We start from the raw sequence: 6,652 nt of genomic DNA on the forward strand, positions 1-6,652 counted from the left end.
TGTACCTCAACGTTCAAGAAGCACTGTCCAAGGTCACTCTTGTCACCAGAGAAGTGTGTGACCTGCTTTGGGGCATCACGTTGGAGGTTTTTGATGTCCAGAGAGGTGTAAAACTTTGAGCCCACAAGATGCTCGCCTTAAAATCTCCAGGACTTTCCTTCTCAAAGTGGCCTCCAAGGACTGTTAGTAGAGGGTCACATAAATTCAAGTTCAAGAGTGCTCCCTACTATGTTGTTAAGTCCCTAATTCTGAATTCAGATATCCATCCTTCTTTTAGCCCCATAAAATTATATATATTTTTTCACATGGTCACTGTCCCTGACTGAGACTTTTTGCGACATATGTTAATACTGTAGAGGATATTGAATGACAAATGCCACTGTTATGACAGCCTTTATTTCCAAAATTTGGCAGTACATTATCAGAGTCTTCAGGAAATACCAACAGGGTATATATATATATATATATATATATATATATATATATATATATATATACCACTTGGGACACCCGATAAAGCTACAGTCCCCAAGCTTTGACTATTCTAACTATGATCCTTGCAATACCTGCATGAATATCACCAGGGAGCTTTCTAGAAATATATATATATATATTTTAGTTTGATAAACTCCTGAACTCACTGCCAACAGGCAAAATCAGTAACATCAACACAATTTTGTAATGAATTATACTCTGTGAGTATATGTTCATGTGTGCTGTGTGTGTGTGTTTTAAGAGAGATGTGATATTCATTTAAATCACTTGGAAAGAGGCGTTTTGCTACTTTTATATAAAACACCAATGACATTTTTCTGCAAAACTTAGAGTAAACGAGGAAATGAAATGCAAATATTGACACCCGTCCCTTGAGAACATTAGTATCTATGTTGAATTAAATATAATGTGCTACATAAATGAGTCGACATACTTTTTTTTGACAACTAAATCCTAATTAATATTCATAGATACCTACTGCTAGGGTACACACATAATTTTTCTGGACTCTGGCCTTTCTTCAATAAGTTATAACTTCTTTTTGATGACTTTTTTTAGTCTACAGCATAATACTTCACGTATCTGTTGATGACACCGAAGCTCAGACAGGCGAGGTAGCTCACCCAATGTAATAGAGATAGCACATACTAGAGCTGGGATTGGAACTCAGATCTTCTGTGACTTCTCTACATATTTAGTGATATTGATCATGTTGGGTATGCTGGCCATGAGACAATTCCAGCATGCGCGCTATGTTATGTTTTTCTGTTTTCAAAACACAGAAGTAGTTTTACTCAACTGGAGACACATTTTGCAAAAAGCAAACCCTAGGCAAAAATCAATTACAAAAACCCTCTATTGATTGTAAGGCACTGAGAGAAAAAGGCCGTGATGATCAAGCCAGCATTCCACCGGCCTTTCTCAGCTTGGGGTTCACTCCCTATCCTTCACATCGCCCCCTTAATGACTTCCTTAGGTTTTAGAACTGAACTACAAAAATGTCCTTCAGTTTTGCTCCAGTGAATTCCTGGGGACTCTTGAAAATGAGCTCATATACATGAAAAAAAAACATTCCTATTTGACATACCCTAATGAACAACATCTGTGATGTTCTGGAAATGAAAACAATCACTCATTATCTGCTTGTTCTAAGCAAATGTTTGTTTGTGCCACTCTAAGTTGGAAGGTTTTCATTGTCAGATGCTTACTTCATGAGGTGGTGACTGAAACCCAGTCTATCAGGACCATCCATGGAAGTTGGGGCTGTGGCTTGTGGGGACTGTCCCCTTCACCACACTGGGTGCTCCCTGGTGGAGACTCTGCAGCACTTGGGCTCCTGGGCCAACATGCTTCATTCTTTAAATCAACTCCAGATGTCAACTGCAGGTTCTCAGCCTTTTAGGGTGAAAGAATTTGCTTGAATCTTCTGTCCCACCCTGCTCTGCCCAGGCAACCATAGTGTCCACGGGAGGCCAAGCCGCCCACGAGACTTCCAGGAATTTCAAGGAACTGACAGGCTTGGAGCCACCCTGACCTCATGGAGTTGGCTTCTTCCTGTGCAGTCTGTTCATAGGATGTGGATCTCAGCTTTTCCAAGGGGGATTTTCCCTACCTTCCCTACTTTCTAACTCCTCTTGAGTTGTTCTCTCCCTTGGTTTTTAATTTTCCTGACCTGTGTGGTTGTTGCTTCTAATGGTTCTTCCCTGCTCCCTGCCCCCAAGCATCATGTCTTTTCATGGAGACTATGAGTGTGTGTAAATTTTAGGTTATATGCTCTCTGAGTCATGTTGGCTTCACTTGAGTTCCTGATATTGTTGAAAATTTTTTTCCATGTAAAATTTCTTTGTCTTGGTCTTGTCCTTTCATGTTGGAGTGCTTCTCCAAATGATCAGTGATGCTTGGTTGTCCATTTTTATTTGAAAGAGCGTCGATAGAAATCTAAGAAGCATTATGCATGGGAGTGCTCTTTTGACTGGTGGCTGGCCTGTAGATGATTTTCATGGGGATCTCACTGTTTTGTTGGAGAATTCACAATTGGCTTTCTCTAGATCTTATGTCTTGGGCTGGTCCATTTTCCTGGGAGAAGTTTACCATCTTCTTCTGTCTGAGATATACACTGGCTGCCATTGCTCTGTGTTCGGGGTCAGGAGAAGGCATGGGACACCAGTTTGCAATCTCTAGATGTGCACTGCCCCATGTAGTAGCTCCTTGCCACATGTAGTGATTCACAATTAATTCACATTAAAAATTAGTCCCTCAATTATATTAGCTACATTTTAAGCATTCAAAGGCCAGAACTGGTGCTTGAATAATTGGGCAGGTCAGATATAGAACATTTCCATCACCTTAGAAAGTTCACTTCAAGAACCCTGTTCTAGACTCTCACTTCATCTTCAGTAAGGAGACCTTCCCAGGGCCTGGGACCCTGACATCAGAATCTCTCCGATTCAACCTCTCCAGAGAGAAAACTGCAGCCTTTGACTGGAATGGAGGTAGCAGGCTCTGCATATCCCACATATGTTTCCAGATGCTTCTCCATAGACTACTGACCATATTCCTGGATCTTCCTCACTCTGTGACACGACACAGCTATGCCGCTGTGCTCCCCGTGGTGGGCGCTTAATTTACACTTTCTCCATTCTGCTAAATCAGTTACCTCTCGCCCATCTGCTCTCCAGCTCCCAGCATGACACCATGTTTCATTTACTGTTGTCTTCCTTCTGTTTGCTTTGTCTTTGTGGCTTTATGAACTTTTTATCCCATTAGTCTGCTTTAGCGGAGGCCTAGGAGGAGGCATAGCTTGTGGTGAGTGTTCTGCCCACTGTGTTTGACCTGGAAGGACTGTCACTTCTTATTAACCATATCAGGGGCCTTAGGCAAGGAAATGAACTAGAAGGAATCTATTGCCTCCAGCAAAAGAAGGCATACTTATCATGACCTGCCGCTGAAACTGCTGATGGCCAGAGATATACGGTGAGTACCACAGCCAGTAAGTGGAACCTATGAGCCTAAGACCTGGTTCCTGCCTCTTGGCTCAGACGGCAACTGCACCATACAGCCATGAGGTGGAACATGGCTCTAAATGTTTCGATGGAAGGAGGGTTCCCATGGTGGTATGATATCTCAGGCGTGGGAAATTTCCCCCTTTCATTAATGATAAACTTCTTTAAGACATAAGCAATTACTGAGAGTCAATTTCTGGTTTTAGTTGCACACCACAAAAATGAGCACTACTAATCTGGTATTTATTCATTTATCCATCCACCCAACCATCCACCCACCTATCCATCCATCCATCCAATAAACATTTTTTTTTACCAGGGTTAGATACGTGACCTCGATTTTATAAAATAACAAAAGCACTGACAACTGTTTTCAAATGACTGATAATCAAAAAAAAAAAATTTAAAACAGTTTATTCTCTCATACATTTTCTGAAATTCTCTGCATTATTTTTAATAAAATTAATGAATACCATTAAGATAGGGTTTAGACATAAAATTTAGATTAACCCAAATTCTGAAATCCTTGAGATCTGAGCAAATGTTTTTCCTTCAGTTCTTTTCAGTTGTTTTGAACTCTTGCTCTCTGTCAGTTCCTTCCAGCCACTGATAACAATGTTTGTCTTCCAGCTCTATGTTCTTCCAAGGTTCTGTCTCTCTTCCTCTGGAACTTTGAGAAGGTGGTAGGCTATGTAGGCTATAACTCTTCCTTTGACACACATGGGTTGGATATTGGCTGCAGAGGACTCGTTCTACAAGTGTTCCCAGCTCTGTGTGGAAGAGACCAGAGTCTATGGACATTGTGACATGTATTAGAAGTCAACAGACCATTCCTTCCATTAACTCAATGCTTATGGATCATCTAACTTTCCAGGCTGTTCCCTGTCAATAGCTCCTTTCCCTATGCTCTGTATTGTTTTCTTAGGCCTTCTGTCTCTTCCAGTAGCATCCCAGCGGCCTTCCTTTCTGGTCTGACTTGCAGCACAATCCCATTCTCTGTTCTCCACCTCTTCCCCCACAAGCTTGCCCCTGCCTGTCTGATCCTACTGAGCCTGCTAATGGTGTTTTCAGCACCTCCTTGCTGACCTCCTTGACAGTCTTCAACATGGTGCTCTTTCTGTAGCACTCACTTCTCCTAATATTCTACGACTCTAGCTTCTCACCTTGGGTTTCCCTTGTTGCTCCTTTCCAATATCTGTTTCTATCTCTATTATTGCCCTTCGCTAAGATTCAGATGTTCATCGAATTTTTTTGTCTTTGCATAATCTTTATCTTGGCATACCCAACTCTACACAGGTAACTCCTAAACTGATTTCCAGCCTGACTTCTGTTTCTACTCTTGTCCATCCAGGGCACTGGCACTGACCCTCTTATTCTCTCATCAACACATTCAGATTTGAGTTCATGATCTTTTCAGGGACACTGCTCTTCGTGAATTCCCTAACTTCTTTACTGTTGCTATTTTCTCAGTCTTGTTGGGTGAAAACTTTGCTATTATTGAATTTCCCATCCCATTCCATGTACCCTGTCATCAAGTCTTATTGCTTTCTTCCACTGTTTTATTCCTTTCCATAGTATCTCAGTGCAGGTCATTGTAACTTCACACTTGAACTTGTACAGCAGCTTTCAACTTGTCATTTTTTGTCCACTCCCACTGCCATGATATATGCTGACACAGCCTATCCTGCATAAGTTGATGCTTTATTAGGTTATTATTCAACTCTACATTGTTTAAGCTTTCCTAATTTCTACTAAGATTAATGTCCAGTTTCTGTCATTTGGTGCCCAAGACTGCCCATGATCCCATCAGCCTCTTTTTCTATGGTCTCATTTCTCTGCAGGATGCTTGCCTCTTATGCATCATCCTATAAAGTTATTCTGTGTTTCTCCAAGCCTCTGACTTTGCTAATACTATCTACTATCAATTTCCCCTCCAAATTTGAAGAAGGAGGTGAGCTCCCTCTTCACCTCTCCAAGGTCAATCCATTTTTCAAGGCTCAATTCAATTGTCCTTAAACCTGGAATTCTTCCCAGCATTCTTCAGCCCACTGTAATCACTTTCTTCTCTAAACTGAAAACAAATATTTCTTTATCTTTCTCTATATTATTGTGGCCCCTTTTAATTTCTACACTGCTCTCTTTGTTAGTATGTACAGTTTGATTCTGAATTTCTTTTTGCCAAGGGAACATGGTCTAGATTTTAACTCCTTGAACTAGAAATAAAAATTTATGTATCTGTGCTTGCTATCAGACAGGTGAGTATTTACTGGCAGGCTTGGGCAGTACAACATGAACCAAGTATACTAAATAACCAAGCAACTGATAACTTTTTCACTTTATTTAAAGTAGAGCTACATTAATGGGGACAAATTGTGAAGGTTTATGCTGCTAGCTTTAAATTTTGACTCATCTCTTTGGTATGTGACTAAATATGAAATGATGGCAAGGTAAGATCAAGTTTAAGATCAATAAAGTTAACACAAATCTGGCAAGTTGACCTAATGCTAACAACTCATATGGCATTTTAATAAAATGTATCAGATAGGATTGCTTTCCCAAGAAACCAAAGTCTAAAAAATTTGGTTTGTCTGATTTTTTTTTTTTTTTTTACCAATTATGAACAAATGTGAGTAAATGACAGATGTCCTATTTGGATTATTTTGTTTGAAGTGCTTTGGTCTTTATAGACACCAACTAAATAGATACCTATAAAATTTGATATTAACTTCGATTTAAAAAGATGTTAGGCATCACTAGTCTTAGTTTGAAATGAAATGATTAATAGTGATTGTATGAGCAATCTCAAACACTCAGCTTCATGAAGGATTGAAATAATTTAGTATTTTGGGGATTTGTATATCCTTTCCTGCTGTGGAGTTACCCTGGGCCACATGCTCTCCCTTGGGTAATTTTCATATTTCTCTAAGTTGATGCTGCTTTTCACTAACAAGTTCTGTGGATTGGAGAATGAAGGCCATCCTGTTAAAAATCATGATACAAGCCAGGCTTGGTGGCTCAGCCTGTAATCCCGCGCCTTTGGGAGGCTGAGGTGAGTGGATTGCCTGAGCCCGCAGGTTCGAGACCCACCTGAGCAGCGAGACCTCATCTTGACAATAAATCAAAAAATCAGCTGGGCATGGTAGCGCATGCCTGTA

This window comes from Carlito syrichta, unplaced genomic scaffold, assembly GCF_000164805.1.
Source record: "Carlito syrichta isolate Samal-C Ts95f unplaced genomic scaffold, Tarsius_syrichta-2.0.1 Scaffold262542, whole genome shotgun sequence".
Lineage (NCBI taxonomy): Eukaryota > Metazoa > Chordata > Mammalia > Primates > Tarsiidae > Carlito > Carlito syrichta.